Genomic DNA, 22866 nt, shown 5'->3' with positions numbered 1-22866 from the left:
TTTCTCTCTCTCTCTCTCTCTCTCACTCACTCACTCACTCACACACACACACACACACACACACACACGCACACGCACGCACGCACGCACGCACGCACGCAACGCACGCACGCACACACGCACGCACACAAAGTTTTCTATTACCGGAAGAGAAGAAGGAGCCAGCGTATCAAGCATGAGAGAGGAGAGGAGAGGAGGAGGAGGAGAGGCGGTGATGATGGCTTATTGAAATGGAAATGGAACAGGCCAATTAAAACGTTTCACTGGGAACTCGTTTGCATCTCCGGCCTCGTCTCTGTGAGATTATTATATATGCAGCACATTATGGAGTAATGAATATGAATGTACTGAACTCCTCAATCATCACACCACGGCCCAGTCTAAATAAATACATCTCAATCATCATTTAAATAAATATACATCACATTCATAATCTAATTCAATCACTCCCAGTCCAAATAAAACGGAATAAAACACACCCCCTCTGTCATCACTTCCCCTGTCAAAACGACTTCTAAATGTGTCTAAAATAATCTTGGCCCTTTTGTACCTGTTGTGTACGAGCAGCCAACTCTTCCATTATTTATGATGATAATAAAATTAATAGTAATTATATTTGTACATTTATATATTAAACTTTTCCCAAATATGGAGATGACTGACATCACAGACCAAGGGTCTTCAACAGGGGGTCCGGGACCCCTAGGGAGTCCTCGGAGTTACTACAGGGGATCCTTCATTTTCGGCAAAGAGCTTTAGTGTAGTGGGGAAAAAGAGCAGACTAAGTACAGAGTGAAAGGTCAAGTTTATTAAGTATTGATGGTTCAAGTGGTTAAATATCTGAAAACACAAATTGACATGAATCCAAATACTGATGATTGTGCTGTCAGCCTGTCAAACAATGAAACTATATGGAATCAATGAAAAGGTTGTGGGGGTCCCTGCTTCATCTCTCTCAACTGAGGCGTCCTTGGCCTGAAAACACTGAAGACCCGTGTCATATCATAGACCACATGAGACTGATGTGGAAGTCAAATGGGGAAATGTTATTCTAAAGGAGAATTCTAATGGTAAGAGAAGACATAATTCATTTTTAAGTGTGACTCATGTCACAGCAACCACACTTAGAATTTCCCAGAATTGCATCTTCCTAGTATTTTATTAGCCTATACCTGTATTGTCAACCATCTCCATCTCTTATTATATTTTAAATAATTTCAAAGAGTAGGCAGGTAGTTTGCAGGAACAACTCAACATCTTTTCATAGCATTATGTTTAGCATTTTAGATGTTTGGACCGGGGACATGTCTCCATTACGACATGTCGCCACTCCGACATTGACTTCTTATTGTCGGAGTGGCGACACTTCCGTAGAGGTTAGGTTTAGGGTTAGGGTTAGAGATAGGGTTAGTGTCGGAAAGGAGACATGTCGGAAAGGGGACATGTCGGAATGGAGACATATACTGGACATGAGTTGCCTCTAATACTTAGTGCCCTCTTTTTCCCTACCCCAAATCACTTTGTCAAAAATAGACGATCTATACAAGCTCACAACGTGTTGCATTGCGACACGTTTACCATTTTTGACGAATGTCGAATGTTAGCTCTATTAGCATCTCTGCATAATAGTATTTAGTATTTCCGTATGCTAGCTACTCAAATACAGCAATGCACAACTAGGGCATTTCAGTGTCTCAGTCTCGGTTACTCATCTCCATTCCTAACCTTAACCCTAACCCTAACCTCAGTGGGGGTATTTCTGAATGGGGATGTTTCTAAGTGGGGGTGTTTCTGAATGGAGGTCTGCCCCCCTCAGTCTCAGTTCAGCTTGTAGGCCCATGTGTAGTGTGTGTCATGCTGAGTGTCTACAGCAGGCACATGCACACATAGACATCAAAGGGGGCTTTTATCCGTCTGTAAAAAGTGCCCTCTCCAGACCATGAATGCCGTTTTTACTATGGTGAAATAAGTGCAAATATTTCCATGCCATTCAAGAGAACTGCCTTGTCCAAACTCTCCTGAACATGAATGCAGCATCTTATGTTGAAAGAATTGTCTTCTCTGTCACTATGCGTCGTGCTGCGATGCATTATGAGCTTGAAGGTCTGCTATTTTCGATATTTCCACCAAAAGGCCCTTTTAGAAATGTCAGACTGCCTCTCTGACATTCTCTGCACGTCCCTGTGTGTGTCTACAGTACACCAGTTTGAGTGCTGCTACTCACTACAGTCATCATGAGTCTATTAAATCCATCAGTATCATGCCAGTGTCTGCTGAAAGGCTTTATTACCAAATAAGAGATGGCAGCTTTTATATTATCCAGTGGGTTAGTGAGATGTGATGTTGGAGCCAGGCTGAATGCTAGCATCTCTCTGCCATTTGGTGTGCGCAGTGTAGTCCAAGAATAGTGCTTTCATCAGTGCACCAAATTGCAGACATGCAATTGTTGTGCCAATTACAGTATGAGCTGCCCAACTCTTCAATCACATGTTGCTTTTATCCTGCAGTTTTCAAAAAACTAAAAATGTATGATTAACATGATTGCTGCTACTAATATTTAATTGTGCAAATATGCATCTATTCATTATGAGTCTTTGAGACCCAGGATAATGTATTAGCCATACAGTACAGGCCACCAGAACAATGGCATAATCAAAATATATTCTGCCAGATTTCTTTGGCATTGGACTTACCGGTAACTCAATTGAAACGACTGAAAGGTGGAGGTGGAGTGACCACTCGGAAACCAGACGGTTCCTGGTTCAATCTACTGCTACTTCTTCAACATACGTATTCCTGGGTCCGGAGAAAGACGCCGAAGAATTGATCCTAATTAGGGTGGTGCCTTGCATGGTAGCTTCCCACTGTCACTTTGTGAATGTGTATGGGTGAATGTAACGCACATTGCAAAGTGTTTTGGATAATATAGAAATGCCATTTACAATTTTAACCTGAGACCTACAGTATCATTTTTTGTGAATGGGATGTGAAAACTGACGCCCAATGTGTCGAGACGAGAGCTCACTCTCACCATTGTTGGAAACTTTATGCTATGCTGTAAACGTGTCCTAAAAATCAGCGAAGTAGCCCTTTAACTTTACCAAAAATATAGAGCTTCGTCAGCATTAATCATTAAAATCAAAGGTCATTAGTCATACCAAAGACTATTTTGGGCAGATTGCTGAGACTCAGACACTGAAGACTGCAATTCTTTCAGTTTAGCATTAAACATGTTGAGTAAGACTTAACCTCGGGTCCTTAAAGGCCCCCGTTTGCCCAGCTCTTGTTCTTTCAGATACCAATACAGTGATTCCATGAGTTCTTAGCAGAGCTGAGACCTCTGCTCCGTGTCTCCCTCTCTGTCAGCCTCCTAGATGAATGCTCTGTGCTTTCTGCAGCTGACTTTGTTGTTTTCCCAGGCAGCCATGTGCAACTAGGCTAATGAGTACATTTAGCTGGAAAAACGCTGAGGCAACACTTTCACCACTGTGTATGTAGGAGTGTGTGGGAATGTGCAGGAGTGTGTGTGTGTGTGTGTGTGTGTGTGTGTGTGTGTGCGTGTGCGTGTGCGTGTGCGTGTGCGTGTGCGTGTGCGTGTGCGCGTGCGCGTGCGCGTGTGTGTGTGTGTAGCGCGTGCATGCGCACTTGAGTGTGTGTGTGTGTGTGCACGTGCATGCATGCATGCATGGGTGTGTGTGCATGCATGCGTGTGTTTGTGTATCATCTGTTTATTAAGGTCACAGAGAGATTGAAGTTTGAGCTGAAAAACTAATTAGAGACTCATCATGCTCCTTGCAACACAACTCTCCTCTCCTCTCCTCTCTCTTGACATCCCACACCTTTCTCCCTTGTCTGCTCACCCTCTTTCCACTTCTCTCTTTTATTCATCCCTCATTCCCTTCCATTCTCCTTGCTGCTGTGTTTATGCTCTCCTGCATTTATCTCGTTCATTTCACAAAGGAGAGAGAAATGGGCAGATGGCAAACAGAGGGCAAGGGTGTGTGTTCACTTTAAACAAATTACGGTATAGTGTTTTGATGAAAAAGGCTCTCTTTAGTCAGATTTGAATAATATCCTGATCACTGGCAAAAGTGTAATATAATAGACTCAACACACAAATAACATTCTAAGCAAAGTACATCTGATGCGACAAGTCTATTAAAAAGAACAATATCACCAAGTTTGAATGTAAATTACACCAGTAAGACTCCCTAAATCGGGAGATAAGCGACCATCAGGTGGCATGTAAAAATCGGCCTGATGGTGGCACTAAATGGGACAGATCCATGTTGATGACATGACTGTAGACATACTCTGTGTACTGCTTTGCATGATTTTAGGGCAAAATCTGTAGGAGCAGTGTCCAAAAATGTGTTTTAAAAAATCGGCCTGATGGTTGCGCTAAATGTGACAGATCCATATTGATGACATGAGTCTAGACATACTGTGTACCGATTTGCGTGATTTTAGGGAAAAATTTGTACTGTAGGAGCAGTGTCCAAAAATGTGTTTTGCAAGAATCGGCCTCATGGTGGCGCTAGAAGAGGGCCATGTGAGAAATGAGGGGCATGGATCGGGGCAACGGTGGCGGAGATATGAGAAGGGGAAAAGTGTGACATGTGATGTGTGACTGACTCATTGGCAGACTGACTGACAGCCGATGGAGGTTTTGATAGTAACTGCGACATGACGGTCGCAATTACAACGTAAACCATTACACATAGCCGTACATGTAAAGTTATCCAAATGTAAGTCCTTATAAGTTGATCAAAGGTTTGGGATTGAAGGAGGCACGGTGGCGCAGTCGGTAGCGTTGTCACCTCACAGCTAGAAGGTCTTGGGTTTGATTCCTGGTCTTGGTACGCTGTGGGCGCCCACACCCTAGGGATGGGGTTGGCGAAAGGGCCTTTCTGTGTGGAGTTTGCATTTTCTCCCTATGTCCCCTAGGGTAAGTACCCCCTCAAAAACATGCGGTAATCCTAGTCTCATATAATGCCTTCCCCTGGCCAACCGGGGCACCTGTTGGAGGGAAAAGGAACTGGTTGGAATGACATTCCTTCCATGCATTACGTCCAACCTGGGAAACTCCCCCCTGTCAGGTGATAAGAAGGAAGCATAAGCTCAGTTCAGTTTACTTTCTCACTTTCTCCCTATTGGCTAAAGGCCAGCCAATGAGTGGTCGCCAGTGGCTTAATTCCCATTCTCTGTAGTCTGAACCAAGGCCCAAGCATCGCGGTAGAAAAGTGTAGCTGCTGCCCTGTAGTCAAATCTGGGATTGCAAGACTCCCTCATTTAAAACGCTATTCCGCATGCTTCTACTGTCTGAACCCCTATAGTGCGCCTGCCCAGTGCTCAAGTCTTCCGCAATTGGGCCAAACTCATGGGACGTTGACACAGATGCACTTTGTTTTCTTTATCTTGGTAGCCAAGCTGTAAATGACATTTCAAGTCAGTCTTGTTTCTTTACAATAGATATTAAAACAAATATTCTCGTGCTTTGGGATGGATGTATATGCTGCCTGTGAGGTGGATGTTGAGGGAAAAGGCTGCTTTCCATTTGACATTTTGACAGAGTTCTACTATGTTCTGATGTCTACCTCCAAGTTTAGTCTACTCTAAAGGGATGAAAAACAAGATCTTCGTGTTTTTCGTGCAGGGATACATTCACAAGCACTCTCCAGGATTCTTGAATGGGTAAAATCACATGTCTTATGTCACTTCACTGGGTACAACTGACATTGTTGGAGAATGCGCTTTCATCCGTACAGCTGAAGGGATTGGATCCAGTCCGTGTACGAAAACAAAAGACTTGTTCAGTCACAAAACGACAAACAGCAGATGTGGAAGACAACATATGGAACAAAACATACTGTATATGTCGTCGTTGTCAGGTGGAAAACTTGTATGTCCAAACCCTTCCTTTTTTCGTTATTATTTTCAAAATGATTTAAACATGCGAAAATAGCAGATCTACAAGCACACAACGCCTCGCACCGCGAGGCATTGTGTGCTCGTAGATCGGCTATTTTCATTAGTTTTGTGCGACAGTCTTGTACGATGTCAATGAAGCAGGGCTTTACTTTACAAAAAAACGCACAAATTTGAAACTTGGAGATACAAGGTTTCTGCACGACAGTGACGAAATACATATCCAAAAAGAAAAAAAGTGTTTCTTTTCTGCCAAACAAACTACCCCATGCTTCTTGAAGCATGAATTGGCCTTGCATTTTGCTACAGTCATATACAGTCAAAAACACCTAGCCACAGGCTAGTATGATATCAGGGATCAGTACTAAAGCATCAGTGGAGGGGAGGGGATGGGGGGCGGGGGGTTTAGCTATAGCCCCTAAAGGCAAAACTGTGTCAACAAATTGACTGCTGCTGCCAGTATCATTCCAGCCCAGAACACAGAACAAGTGTTTTAGTAGAACATCAGGTTAGAGTAAAGGCACACATGTGCTCTCTCTCTCTCTCGTGTGTGTGTGTGTGTGTGTGTGTGTGCGCGCGCGCGCGCGTGTGTGTGTGTGTGTGTGTGTGTGTGTGTGTGTGTGTGTGTGTGTGTGTGTGTGTGTGTGTGTGTGTGTGTGTGTGTGTGTCCTCAGTGGTTGCCATTTCCAGTTGAATGCTGTTGTATTTAGAGCAACCAAATGCCAGTGTCTGCTCGGAGGACAAGCTTGTTGTTGTGTGTTCTGGCTGCGTTATTTACCCTGCATCACCTTCAGGTTGACTGGACAGTGGGGTGGAGGGGGAGGGGGAGGGGGGACTGGTCACTCTGGCTGATGTCGTCGTACTGCTGAGTTGCATGCTTGCTATTTTCAGACTTGTGACTCGATCCGTCATAATACTAAGTTGTGTTGTAATGGTCATTATGATGGTCGTTATTATGATCACAGTTCATTTGACAGTAATGTATATTGAGAGGAAATCTTTGACTATAGTTACCTGTATTAATTGAAACTAGCCCTTACCCGTTCAAAGATATGAGCTCCAAAATGATGTGCAGTGTGTGGGTTATGGGATGTGCACTGTGCATACAGTATATGAGGGATGGAAAGTAACTTTAACTGGTGCTTGCATGATAATATGTAGGAGCATCAATGTAAGAAATACCCGTCCACCCGCCTGCGCACACACCCGCCTGCCTGCACACACACACACACACACACACACACACACACACACACACACACACACACACACACACACACACACACACACACACACACACACACACACACACACACAGAGAGAGCTGGTTAAACATGTTGCCTCATGCTAGATGCAGAATAGATGTGCCTCATGCTAGATGCAGAATAGATAGTAGATACACCATAAAAATGCTAATATACAGTATATGATTTGTGAAAGTGACAAACGGGCTTCACAGTTATGTTAGGTGTGTTCATATGCTATTGGTGATGCGATTTCAGATCAATTGCTCCAGCCACTGAGGAGAAACGCTGTTTCAGACAGACAGACAGACAGACAGACAGACAGACAGACAGACAGACAGACAGACAGACATTCGCAAAATTATAGTATAGATGATGATTTCCTAGCCCTTCATCAATTAACTCAATTGTTTGAATAAAACTAAAACTAAAAACATACAGACATACAGTTCAGGTGCAAGTAGTGAAATGCAATTTTGTTGGTCCTTTATTGGTATTTTTATAGACATTTTGTGGATTATTTGGCACTTTCAGCTTGCAATTCTGCACCTTTCTGCACTGTACATTTATACAGATTGTACAATTGTAATAACTCTCTGTAAAGTAATAATGTGTCATTTTCCCATTGACTTTAATGGGAAGCGAAAAAGACGACCCAAAGTTTGGGACACGTCCTCCCACAGTTTTGTGCCACTCACACTTGTGCCACAGCCATTGTGTCAAATCGACTGGCTTCATCGGGAATAATGTGCTTCCATTTTACTGAGACATATCTTGAATAGTTTAAATTATATTAATTTAGTCACTGCCTGTCACATTTTTTGATACATACTGTAGGCTATAGCCTAATAATAAATCTTCACTTATATATTGTTTCCTAGACTCTCCTTAGATCTGAACTTAGCTTCATTCTCAAATGGGTAAAATTGGGCCTGAGCTTTTGAGGGTTAAATGATCCATCTCACAGTTGCTGCAAGCATTCAGGACTTCCTAATGCAGTGGTCCTCAACCTTTTTAGGCCGCGACCCCCAAAATAATCACATTTTAACTGGGGACCCCCCAACCTGATGAGCACTAAGAGTTGAGGCATTACATTTTGTATAACACGGTTCTATCGTGAAAATAGCAGATCTACATGCTCACAACGCCTCGCAACGCGAGACGTTGTGAGCATGTAGATCGGCTATTTTCACAAGTTCTGCCTCTAATATTTGACAGTTTGGCCAATGTTTAATTTGCCATTTCAAAGGTAATAAAAAGTCTTTAAATTGTCACTTTAGAAATGTGCAGATACCCTCTATAGACTTAATCTTTATGTTGGTTTGTTTACTGTTGAGTGAGAAAACAATATTGCACATTAAGTTAATCATCTGGAGACCCCCCCAAAATAATTTGGGGATCCCCCTGGGGGTCCCGACCCACAGGTTGAGAACCACTGTCCTAATGCATCGTGTGTTTGACTGTGACTGTGAGTTGACTGTTCCGTCCACTATCCACCACACTTGGCAATACGCTTTGAACTGTCCAAACACTCCCTCGCCAATCCCCTCATATCTCATCTTTTCAATTTTCACACTCTCAGATTTAAATGAACACTTAGGATTATGGGTCCATTTCTACCCTATAGTTAAACACATAAGGTTTTACTGTGTAGGTCAGGACGTGTTCCTCTTGAGCTGAATATCATCTACTCCTCTTGTCTCCCCTGCTTCAGCCTCCTCCTCCCCTCTAATCTACAACATGCAACTCTCTCACTCGCATGTGTTTGAGGATGGGGGGTGTGACCACCATAATAAGCTCATTAATCATTGAGAATTATTCAGTATGGTCACCCAACCATGTTGACGTGACAGCTACCATATTGGATCCGTATGGTGGCATATCATTTACAATCAGAGAAGGGGGGGTTAAGTAGAAGAGCTTTTATAGGGTTATGTACATTTATGATATTTTTCATCCAACTTAGCTCGGAAGTTACATCCAAATGTTTGCATTTTGTAGGTCTTTGGAAAATGTCATCTGCATTTTGAAGCAACAGTTACCAAACACCATTTTTTCCAGTGATAAAACAACTTTCTTTTCCCCAGTATGTTCTTGTGGAACTCACATCCGGTGTGTCTGAATGCTTCCCTATATAATCTACTCATTACAGCACAATCACTGCTTGTACTATACTTATACAACAAACCATATGGCCACAATAGGACTGGCTGATGCAGCGATATCCATAGCAACTTGTAAATTCACAGGCATTCTTCCGTAAAAGCCTGCTCTAATCAATCCGGCCATACACTCTAAAAGTGTGAATCTTATGTTGTCTGACCATAATCATTTTGGGTGCTTTATGGCAGTGGTTCTCAACCTTTTCAGGCCGCGACCCCCAAATAATAATATTTTAACTGGGGACCCCCCACCCTGACGAGCACTAAGAGTTGAGGCATTACATTTTGTATAACATGGTTCTATTGTAAAAATAGCCGATATACATGCTCGAGCTTGTAGATCGGCTATTTTCACTATTTCTGCCTCTAATATTTGACACTTTGGCCAAGGGTTAATTTGTCATTTTAGAGGTATTAAATTGTCACTTTAGAAATGTGCATATACCCTCCATACACTTAAACTTTATGTTGGTTTGTTTACTGTTTGAGTGAGAAAACAATGTTGCACATTAAGTTAATCATCTGGGGACCCCCCCAAAATAATTTGGTTGAGAACCAGTGGTTTATGGAACCTATGTTGTACCTGCTGCTCACAACCAGCAATGTGCCATATATCTATTTCCTTCCACTGCTTACCTGACAATGGGAACATTTGCCTATTCATTATCTCAAGGCCACTGATGTCTGTGCAGGCATTATTTCATATTTTTCTGAGCGAGTTAATTCAATTCAAAATGGCCCATCAAAAAATGGGCAGAAATGTATAGACAAAATAGAGACACGGCTCTGGTCAGATTTAGCAATTTGTTTTCCTAATGGCGCACAGTAAAATTTTTAATTAGTCCCCTTTTCCACCCTGTTGACTCCATAAATCTATATAATTTAGCTAGCGTTAGAGCTTCCCTCATATAGCCGCTCTTGCTCTGCATTTTAAAATGAGCATGAAATCAGCTGTAATAGGTCATTTCACTGATTTTGAGAAAAAAGTCACGTCGATAAGGAAAGTCATTCAGTAGTTCATACCAAGATGAATGCCTTCCAGGGTTCATGATGTCCGTACACGGACAAATGTGTCCGTGGCAAAGACTTGGTCTGGCAAATGTTAGATATTATTTTTTTTACACCATTATAGTTTACTATGACACTATGTATGGCACAGTGGTTCTGAAATGTTTTATTTTCAAGGACTTACGGGTTCCATTTGTACATTCTCAGAGTTACAGACCTCTTATGGTCATTCAGGGCTATCTCTTTATGTATTTCTGCTAATATTATTGTCACCTCATTTTGTATGTCTGTGGCAAAAATGGATTTGGACAGAAACGTCCACCACAAGCCACCATGGCAGTGACCCCTGATGCCTTCACATCAAAAGGAGAACGGAGAGAGAGTTGGGGAAGGACATAGGATCTGGACAAATTTCAACCCACAATATTGCGGTTATTTGGTCGATGCACTTTCCAGTATACAGTATTGGCTTGCCCCGTTGGTCGTTCAAACTTAAAGGACAACTCCAGACTGAATAACACCTACTGTAGGCTAATTTTCATACTTATATTGATCCCAGATGACCGTCCATGGGGTCTATTGGGCAGAATGCCCCTGTTGTCCAGTTTCCCCAGCAGAACCAAGCAGCCCTCATCAGACAATTGTACGAGTCCCTCTGATCCGAGTCCCAAGCGAGTAGCAAGTCATTTGGTCCAAGTCTCAAGCAAGTCTCAAGTTTTTCTGTTGTGGGCAAGTCAAGTCGATTCGAATCACAAGGTTGCGACTCGAGTTCAATTGTACTGTAGCATGGATATTTGGGATCAATATACTGTAAGTCAGGCACGTGCATACATAGACATCAAAGGGGGCTTGAGCCCCTGCCCTTTTATCCGTCTGTAAAAAAGCGCCCTCTCCAGACCATGATTGTAGTTTTTACTATGGCGAAAGAAATGCAAAGGCCCTCTTTTAATGCCATAGCTGAAGGCAGCATTCAAGAGAATTGCCTTGTCCAAACTCTCCCTCTCTGCCCTCTCTATGTAGAAATCCATACCGTACACCACATCGCCAGTATTGACTGATTATATTCTTGACTTGTTTAGATCAGTGTGGTATCAAGCACCGAAAATAGCTGACCTCCAAGCTCACAACGCGTCGCGCTGCGTTGTGAGCTTGGAGGTCGGCTATTTTCGCTGTTTTTACGAAAAGGCCCTTTTAGAGATTTCAGCACCTGCCTCTCTAACATTCTCTGCACGTCCCTGCTGTAAGTAGGACAATGAGCCTAGATGTTATTTAGTGCAGAGTTGTCCTTTAAGGTATTGAACTAATCCAGAGCAAATTAATGCGGAAAAATGTAATTTTAGCACGTTCACTAAAAAACACAATGTAGCATATTTTCCATTACCACTGGTAGCATAAAACAACCTGTAAATATCTCCAGGGAATGTTGAAAATAATGTGAAATAATTTCCTCAACACAAGTGTACCTTATGCCTGTGGTAGTAGTCCGCCTCAAAAAAGAAATCCATGAAGGACTGACAGGCTTGTGTTTACGAAGCAGAGACAGCTGCTGTGGTGGAATCCTGTGTAAGCAGCTAGCGCCATCAGATCAGCCAGAAAAACATTCTGTTCGTAGGAAAAAAACACATGACAGGAAAAGAAGCGAAACAAAGATTGGTTACACTTTTAAAAGTAGGAGAGACTTTGTGGCAACAAAGGGCACAGAGTTGCAGGGTAAACACAAGTGAGGAGTCTGTCAGAATTACAGTATAGCATTTTCTTTCGATGTTTACTGCAGATAATTCCAGGTTATATGTTTTGTAACAGGAGTGGTGGAAAGGGCTACTCCACTACATCTTGGATCCAAATATTGTACTACTTTTACTCCACTACATGGATCATTATTACAAAACCTACATTAAAACTTCAGCCCTATATACATTTTGGCCATCTTCTATTTTCAAAAGATTTGTATACAATTGAAAACTTGAAATGAGACATTTTGCATAATGAGTACTTTCTACTTTTGGTACTTTAAGTACATTTTGATACCAATATTTTTGTACTTTTACTCAAGTACAGTTTGAATTCCGGACTTTACTTCTACATTAAAGGCATGTATTGATACCTTTACTTCAGTAAAAAAAAAAAAAAAAAAAAAAAAATCCACCACCGAATAACAGTACAAATGTTATTGCGACCGTCAGGTCGCAGTTTAGTATCAAAACCTCCACCGGCCGTCCGTCCGTCGGTCGGTCACACGTCACACGTCACACCTTTGCCCTGCTCATATCTCCGCATCAGTATGACATCACACTGCTGACATCAGTATGACATCACACCGTACACAAATGACCCTTATATAAGACCGGCATTATCTACCGACAGATTAGTAACAAGATGTCAAAATCGTCTAGGAAGGATGGTGTGAGTCATGCTGGCACCCTTCGCGGCAGGAGGAAGCTGGTGCAATCGACCCCTTGGCTTGTCGGGACCCCTGCCTACTAACGGGGTGGCAGGCTATCACCTCAGACTAGAACCCGTACGGGGTGGCCGACACCAGCCCATTGACAAGAGAGAGGCCTTGATGTCCCTTTACTCTTTGATGGGGTGGCCAGTTGACTAAGAGTTTCCGTTCGGGCCTTCTCGATATTGTACAGATTTCCACGGGAAATCTGGGGGTGGCTGTTACAAAGACCCTCACTCACCTTCACGTCATGTGGCTAGTCGTTAGGTAGCCATAGTTACACGTTGAAGGTTGAATCTCCAGATATGGAGATAACCAACACATCCCTCCATATATGGAGATAACCGACGAATCTCACTAAGTCTGACCTCACAAGCCCCATATTTGGACACGAACAACATATAACTCCATATATAGAGACATAGCTGCTGACATCAGTATGACATCACACTGCTGACATCAGTATGACATCACACCGTACACAAATGACCCTTATATAAGACCGGCATTATCTACCGACAGATTGTGGAGATAAGCGACCAACGGTCGCTTATCTCCCGATTAGGGAGTCTTACTGGTATATTGTACCTTTAAAAGTATGTACTGCAGGTACAGTAGAGGCCTCTATACTGTGCTCAAGGACTTGGCCACCCTGTCCACTAAATAGACCATGTAATGGTACTGAGTGTTGCTAATAAATGGCCTATATATTAAAGGTTCACCTCTGCTTGGAGCCATGCAGCCACTTAATGATGCTTTAGAGATTACTCTCATGGTTGGACATTTGCCTAGTGGCTAGAAAGACATAAAGGTCACAGGTTCAATCCCTGCAACAACCAACGGGTCAGCCATGGGGCAGCCATTTGTCACGTGGAAGTGTCTTTTGGGCAAGCCATTGCCCATCTACTGTTCCTTAGCTCTACCTCCCTCAGGATAGGATTTTAGGGCATCTAAATTCCACAACAAAGGATCGTAAAAGATCGGGTCAATTCACAAAATTCTACCAAAACTATACTTACTGTATATCGTCACTGTCGGGCAGAAACCTTGTATCTCCACGTTTCAAATGTTTTTTCATAAAGTAAAGCCCTGCTTCATCATACAAGGCCGTCGCACAGAAGTAGTAGAACACAGCTGATCTACAAGAGGCGTTCTGTGCTTGTAGATCGGCTGTTTTCAATAGTTTAGGTCATTTTCTAAAATGATCAATGCAAAACGAACGGTTTTGGACATACAAGGTTTCCACCCGACAACGACGATATGCTTATTAATGAAAGGGTCCACTGATAAGCCCATGTACATATATGCTTGCATAATTTAAAATTTTGAAGCCTTGCCTCACGCTGAGGTACATGTCAGCTCCATCCCATAGTGAAGAAGATGAACTTTGTGTTATTTAACAACATTGTCATCAGTGGTGTGATAATGTTATGATTATGTTACAGTAATGGTCACTCACTACTGTAACTATAAACATGTTATTCTCAGTCCAAGTAGGGTAAAGGCATATAGTTAGAAAATGCAGCCAAAGCGAGTCAACCAGCTGGTTAGCCTATATATGAACGAAAGTTAAACAAAAGGGCAGCATGATCCAGACCAGTCCTCCTGAGTCCTCTAAAATGTCCACCACAAGCCAATGGCGATGACCCCTGATGCCTTCACATCAAAGGGAGAAAGGAGATATAGAAGAGGAAGCATAGACCGTAAAAATGACTACTGTCTTTAATTCCAAACAGTACGTAGTACGTACGGCATATCTTACAGTATATGAAATAAACTCATTTTGAGGGCACATGCAGTTCTGCACTCTATGACTGAAAAGTAAGGACACAATGATCATAAAATGTCTGACAATAACAACATCAAATGGACAACAATAAACAATCATCCAAAGTAATAACGCAAAGGAATTAACGAAAGGCCCTATGGGCCTAACTTGCGCAGAATGATTGGTAAAGTAATGAGATTTAATAGGACAAAAGAACGAACGTCTGTGATTGTCCCACAATGGCAATAAAACACTACAGTGTACTCTCATAAAAAACAAACTCCTCTTGATCAAAAGGACACATTGGTGTCCCAGTGAGAGGGTGAGTGTGGAGAATGAACACAGAGACTGTGACAAAGAAGCCCAGACAACACCTACTGTATATATCAGCGATTTTTGACCTGTGGGCACTCAACTAACTGGAAAAAGACTACAATTGTATTGATATTACATATCAATACAATATGTAAAAGTATACTATGAGATCCACTGATCCACTGATACACAATCATTTGATTGATCATTAATATAAATATCTCTGAAAATCCACACCGCCCACCCACACGACTGCCGTGTTTAGTGATCGGATGGGAGGTTGGGGAACACTTTTGAGACTTTCAAGCGGGTCTTGATCCAGACCGCACGCCTATTATCTCAGGCAGCTGAGGAAGTTCAAGATCTCTGAGAAGGTCCTGAAATTCCTCTACTGTGCCCCTACCCCCAGGGCATACTGACGGGGGTCATCGCTGTATGGTCTGACTGGGAATATCTCTTCCCAGGTAGGATCCGCAAAAGGTGGTGCAGTTGCGCAAACGCACGACAGGGAGCTCCCTCCCGTCCCTACAGGGGACAGATGTTTGAGAAGGATTATGAAGGACAAACACCACCCTAGTATATCGGGTATACAGTACACTATGTACATTAACACTTTGCAAGCCACGGGGAGCCCCTTAATATTAAAACCGGAATATACTGGACATCTGAGCAAGGAGTCTCAGCCGCGACGTCTTTTACCGCACTGGGTCATTAAAAACGAAATAAATGATTTTTATCCAAAAATCGGCGATCGTCTAACCTTCCCTAGTCACCACTCGTCCATCGATAGCGCATGGCTCGTCTGACATGAAGCAGAAGTGACGTCAGGTCCATTCCTTCCAGAGGCTCCCAGCAGCCGTCCGTTTACTGTTTAGATAATAACATTAGCATAGCTGGAGTGCTAAGGGCTAAGCTAGCCAAAATGGCCCCTGACCCCACTTTGAGAACCACTGCTCTGGTGTTCTGATGTTTGAATAAGATAAAGATAAAGAAACTTTATTGTCCATTCAATTTAACATTACATGGAAATGTGCCTATGTCACACAAGCAGCCAGTAACCACTAACCACACTAATTCACCGTTTGTCAGCCTTCTGATTGGTCCCTGAGACTCCCTGACTGGCCAACCAGAAAAAACCATTCACTTTTTGCTATCGGGGGTGGAGTTTGTGCAGTGGAGAATGTTGCTTCAGGCTTTCAACAACTGTCCGCTCTGCGCGACACGGCGTTCGTCCAGTACGGCCGCGGGAGGTGATAGCGATCTCGCTCATCATAATGAATAAGCTTCAACAAACTAGTTCACATGGACCTTATCAATGTAACTAAGAGTCACGATTGTGTACATATATTTTAAATGGGCAGAATTACGAAAAGCCAGCCTATTATGTGAGGAGAACTATAATCTGGCTGTCCTCTTCCTACCCAAGATGCAATGCGCTTTCTCTTTCTATTTCTATTCTCTCTCTGATCCAGAGGATTAAACTAATTAAAACATATATTTTCGGGGGAAAACTACTGTTTTGCTATGTAATTACTGTACCTTTTTCTTCCCTTTTTATTAATATCACGTAGATGTGTTTTTTTTGGTACTTTATATAGCTGTAATGAGGCTATGAAAAAATAAAAAAATCACATTCACTGCCACTATAAAAGAATCTGCAATGGGTGATTCTGTCCCACTGGGATTTTAAACTAATTAAAACATATATTTTCGGGGAAACCCCCTGTTTTGCAATGTAACTACTGTACCTTTGTCTTCCCTTTTTATTAATATCACCTAGATGTTTTTCCTTTGGTACTTTATATAGCTGTAATGAGGCTATGAAAATAAAAACAATCTGCCTAGGGAAAATGTCCCACAATAGTAACAGGGCAGAATGGGGCGGGATTTGCAAAAGCCTGAATTAGGCCTATTGTATCGACTATTTTTGAGCGGTGCTCAAGGTTTGTTGTACACCCAGCAGGGTCACATTGGCTAGGCTTTGCAGGACGCTTAATGAAATTGACTCATAAATAGCACCGCTCACTTCACACTAGGTGTGATTTTTTACCAGTTCGGTCCCAGAAGAGAGACAGACTGAGTGGGCGTCACACTTTCTTTGATGATGGGTTCCCAGATTGGTGTCGAAGTGTCCTTGAGCATGACTCTGAACCCCTAATTGCTCCTGATGTGCAGGTTGGTGCCTTGCATACAGAGATCCTCCGCCATCTCTGTATGAATGTGCGTGTAAATGTTTGAATGTAATGCACAATCTATGTAAAGCGCTTTGGAATAAAGCGATATATATATATGCACCATTTCCCATTTAGTTTAGATGAAATGTTTTTCTCTCTGCTGAACCTTTATGCAGATTGTTAAACCTGCAGCACCGGTGTGTGTCACCAATCACATACATACACACACACACACACACACACACACTGAACCGAGTGTCAAAGTTAAATGAACACAGATGATGATTTTACTGTACTGTACTGCTGTTTTATGTCTGTCAGGCTGTTTGCAGATAAGTGCTGTTTTCAACCCTGGTGTGTGTGTGTGTGTGTGTGTGTGTGTGTGTGTGTGTGTGTGTGTGTGTGTGTGTGTGTGTCCGTCCGTGCGTGCGTGCGTGCGTGCGTGCGTGCGTGCGTGCGTGCGTGCGTGCGTGCGTGCGTGCGTGCGTGCGTGCGTGCGCGCACTCTTGCTGACGTGCGTGTGCATGCCTGCAAAGCATGTGTGTGTTCCCCTGTTGTGACAGTGCTGAAATCCAAGCTGACATCCCTCTCTCCCCGGAGCAACATATGCCCCTCAGCAAGACCACTGAGAGATCAGAGAGAGAGAGAGAGAGAGAGAGAGAGAGAGAGAGAGAGAGAGAGAGAGAGAGAGGAGGGGGGGAGAGGGAGGTGAGATGGAGAAAAACAGGGGCAGAGAAAGGGGGAACACAGAAAAAGAGAGAGTAGGAGCATATAGAAATAGAAAGGGGTGAGGGGAAAGGGAGGTGTGGGTGGCTACAGACACGAAGGGAGGAAGAGGAAGAGTGGGGAAGGAAACGAAGATGTGGTGGTGGTGTGCCACACAGAGATGGAGAGATAAAAGAGAAGGAATCAAGAAAAGGAACAACTAAGAGACAGAGACCCCAGAGAGAGAGCCCCCCCCCCCCCCCACTAAGTTCCATACAGTAGCGTGTAAAGCTATAGGACTAATAGTGGCTGACTCACCAGGCAACCAGCTCATATTCACAACTCCACTGCCCTTCTCTGACAGAGACAGAGGGGAGGCGGGGAGGAGGGTGGGGGGGTTGACAGAGAGAAAGAGAGAGCGGAACAGAGTGGTAGAGAGATAAAGTGAGAGACAGAGCGAGGTTACCGGGTCAGATTCCAGCATCCCTTCACTGCATTCTTCTGGGAGAGACAGGCGGACGGACGGACAGACAGACGGACAGATAGACAGACAGACAGACCACACTATACCGTAGTTCTTGTCCGACTTTATCCATCCATCCATCTTTCTTTCTTTCCCCTCCTAGATAAACTTTTTTTGCAGCGCGCTGCTCCTCCCACAGTTTTGGTGGCACGTGCTTGGGCCATAATGTCAAATCGACCAGCTTCATTGGGAATCAATTCCTTGCAATTTGCTAAGAGATATGTTTTTTATATATATATATTGTTTGTTTGTTTGATTGATTGATTGATTGATTGAAGACTTTATTAGAAGTTTGTTAAGGAAAAGGTACAGTTTCATGACGGTACAGTTCACTGGTCTACTAAAAGGAGATCCTAGAAAAGGCTACGCTTATTTCCACAGGAAACCATTTAAGTATCTCATATAACATTGAATGACAGACGAATAGAACACAGTACTATGCAGTAGATATAGTCAGGAAAAAAGAAAGAATAAACTAAAAACATTAAGTCTATACAAACAGTAAGTATATACAAAGAAGGAAGGGTCAGTGAATGGTAGGGCTAGGCTAGGTTTGTTTTTACCAGTTGCGAACGGCTGCCGCCTGTAAGTGTTTTTTCAGGGCGATTTTAAAGGATGCTAGGGATCCACACTCCTTTATGGCCTTCGGTAAGGCGTTCCACATTTTTGTGGTATAGCAGAAGAACGATTTTGACCCTTTATTGGATTTGACTCTGCGTTTAATTCATATACATTCGTGAATTAATTGTATAATATTCATTGACTAATTAAAAATGTAACTTTTCCCAAATATGGAGATGACTGACATCATACAGTAGATGTCTGACATCATAGACAACATGAGACTGACACAGTATGGGCATTCCAAGATATGGGCTTAATATTGATCAGGGATCTCCATATATGGGCATAAAAGGGACATGGACGGAATGGTTAGCACACACGCTCAAATAGGGACAAGGACTGACAGATACAGAGATATTTGCAAGTGTGACTCACGTCACAGTTTGTGCCTCCACACTTGCAATTTCCAATTGTAACTTTCTATTTAGATAGATGCTATAGTTTTGTTAGATAGAATGCTAGTTGTGTTATTTACTTGTTGAAAGATATCGTCACTGTCGGACAGAAACCTTGTATCTCCAAGTTTCAAATGTGTATTTTTTTCGCTAAGTAAAGCATTGCTTCATCACACAAGGCCGTCGCACAAAAGTAGTGAAGGTGCGAGGCGTTGTGTGCTTGTAGATCGTCTGTTTTCACTAGTTTAAATCATTTTAAAAGTGATTAATACAAAACAAACGGTTTTGGACATACAAGGTTTCCACCCGCGACAATGACGATATGTTGTAGATCGATGCCAGGTTTAAAGTGTTATCCTCGTTATTCTTCAGCACACCTGTTCAGTGTTCACGCTCTATTTCCTCAACCACTCTCCCTGTTGTTGTTTGACTAGTTTTCATGCACACTTATACTCCAACCTCGCAGAAAGTTGAAAGTTGCTCTGGAAGAGCATCTGCATCTGCTGAATGAAATGTCATACAGTGAAATGTTGGTGCGGTGGGACCACAGTGTTCTGTGTTAACACCACAATACAATCTGCTGAATGAAATTGAAAATAAAGTTAAAAACAGTAAGACTCCCTATCGGGAGATTATGTTGTCTGCAAAAAGCAACCTCATGGTGGCGCTAGAAGAGGGGCATGTGAGAAATCAGGGGCGGAGGTTGTGGTTTGCCAGCCGAGGAGTGTGTGTGCAAAGTTTGGCATGGATAGGGGCAACGGTGCCGGAGATAACAGTAGGGCCAAAAGTGTGACGTGATGTGACGGACAGACAGACAGACTGACTGACTGACAGACAGCCGGTGGTGGTTTTCATAGTAACTTGCGACCTGGCGGTCGTAACTACAGGTACGGTAGAAATGCGGTATTAAAAAACCTCCTAAGATATGGTAGCCTACTTTAGCAGCAATGGAGCATGTGCTAAATAACGAGGGGGGGTCGTTAGAAATGATTTGCACAGAAGGCATGCATGTACATCAATTTCACTTCTCGTCTGTTCTACTCGTCTATGTACATTTGAGCAAGTAAGATTATGAGAGGGAGAGAGAGAGACAGACAGACAGACATGGTGTTTAAATTAAACGCTATCTTCTGGTGTTGGATACAAACACACAGAGAGAGAGAGAGAGAGAGGGAGAGAGAGAGAGAGAGAGAGAGAGAGAGAGTCATTTTTACATCTGTCTCTTCTCTTCTTACAAAATGCTTTCAAGTACATGGACAGATTGCTTCCGTTCCATTCTTAACACATTTAAGATGATGTTGCATGCAGGCACATTCTGTTCTATTCTGTCAAAGCATCTGGACGGCTGAAAGCTGTTGACCTTGGTGTTTCAAGGTTGTGGCAAGATTTGTATCGGTATGCAGTCAGTGTTTGAAAGTTGCTGTTCTCACCTATCTTTTTTTTTACTGTATTATATTAATCATACCTGGATAAATTACTTTAGTGTTTTTAGGGTCATGCTCTCCACACTGCACGGAAATGAGTAACTTGTAAGGTGTCAAGTGCACTCTCTCTCTCTAAGTGACTCACATTTCAGCTGAGTGCATATTGGGATATTATAACAGTACGTGAAGAGAATAAAATAAGGGTGATAAAGGTACAGTACAGGGGTTGGGCGTTGGGTTATAACTCTATTTTATAAAGACATGGCTTTTATGTCTTTGGTTCCATTCCCACTGGGGCTGCGCATGTTTATGAAAGATGCACAATATGCATTCTGGGTATTGGAAGGCACTTGGGATAAAAAGCCTTTGACGTTTTGGCATATATTATGTCAGGAGGAGAGGGAGACAAAGCATTTGTAGGTGTAATATGTTTTTGACATTTTGTTGTGTTTGAAAAAATATATACTGTATATATAGTACATGTTGCTTCTTCCACTGTGTAAGATGCTTGTGTTTGCATATTACACAGTCCAAAAAGCACCTTTTAGAAGGTCCAATGTTATCATTCAGCAAAAGGAATCGTTTACGATTTGTTGGAGAGAGCAAGATAATTTGAGGTCTATATGAGCATTGTTAGCATATGTAAAACCATTTTGTAAAGCAGTGTAGGGGAAATGTCATTGAGAAAGGTGAATAGGGGGAGGGGAAATAGACAGGGGGGAAAGGGGGTTTACTATGTATATATAATAATACAGTGTTCATGTGTGCATGAAGGTGATCCAGCCATACCATAATATATTCTGTGGCCTTGGAGAGGGGAGATAAAATAAAAAAGGATTAGAAATTCTGTATGTGCATGTCATATCCTAAGCATTGTGGATGAAATTATGTTTACCTATATCATTTTCAATGTATTTGCTGCAAATTAAGTAATTTTTTTATTTCATATCTTAATAAGCGCTTCACTTATTCAAAGCATTGTTAGTACAAGATGAAAATCTTTCACTGAAACAGTCTAGGTAACGAGTACCTAAAGTTGTTCCTCTTTATTGAATTCTGTTTCCAATTACTGATTGTGTTGATTGATCTATTTTCTTTTCAGGTTAGCTGTTTAAACTTTTTCTTTCTTTTAAATGTCACAGGCAGAATCAGTACACTTTTACCTTTTTCTTTATTTTCATGATGTAAATCAACAAACAGGAACATAAGATCCCTGGCTGGTTTATGAGGACCCAGATGAGCAGGAATCAGCTACTAGCAAACATTCTGTGAAGCTACAGCAGCACCTTGAAGCTGAACCAGACTCTTTCAAGGCCCTGGAACCGGCTATGTAACACACATTGAACAACATCAAGACCTCACTCCTGGAGCAGAGTTTCCATTTCCACCCATCGAACTGCAGAAACGATCGTCACTGTTCTGGGCTCGCCGCTGGACAGGTGCTGTGAAAAAAAAAAAAAAGAAAAAAGGTATTCTTGATTACACGCCAGGTTACGCACCAAGAAATTCACAGAAAAACTCTCAGAGCTTGTAGTGCTTCTCCGTCTAGGACTCTAGAGTCCTAATAGTCTCAGCTAGACTAGATCAAGCAGCAAGAAGCTTGGGGCAGAAAATGAAAGATATAAAAAGAACAAAGGAGTGAGACAGAAGTAATAGGTGCACACCTACAAGCTCACATAGACCTTGTAGATCTGCTATTTTGGAATGCACGACACTGTCGCCCAGCTAAGTATTCACCATTAATCAACATTAGGGACTTTCTCCTCTTTGGCCTCCCATTATTTGGTCTTTCTGCTCCTGCTACCCTGTTACAAAACACTATTTTGATTGATTGATTGATTGATTGATTGATTGATTGATTCATTGATTGATTGATTGATTGATTGATTGATTGATTGAATACCTTATTTGGCTAAAAGTTTGCAACAAAAACGAGTTATACAAACGAATGCTAAACGGATAACCCAAATAAGCCCAGCTTGTTTTCATTAAGGTCAATAAAACAAATGCTATGTGTATTTTAATTTCATGCCTCCTCCTGTCTAATTCTTTCTTTCTTTCTTTTTTCTTTCACTTTCTGCTTCCTCATCTCCTGTTTGTGCCTCCTTTTAGTTGTCTCAGCATGTCCAGAATCTGTGTAGCAGCCTACCCGC

Source organism: Nannobrachium achirus (assembly GCF_963921795.1).
Source record: "Nannobrachium achirus genome assembly, chromosome: 2".
NCBI classification, from domain to species: Eukaryota; Metazoa; Chordata; class Actinopteri; order Myctophiformes; family Myctophidae; genus Nannobrachium; species Nannobrachium achirus.
The sequence above is the reverse complement of the archived record's forward strand: the minus strand, read 5'-3'. Positions refer to the sequence as shown.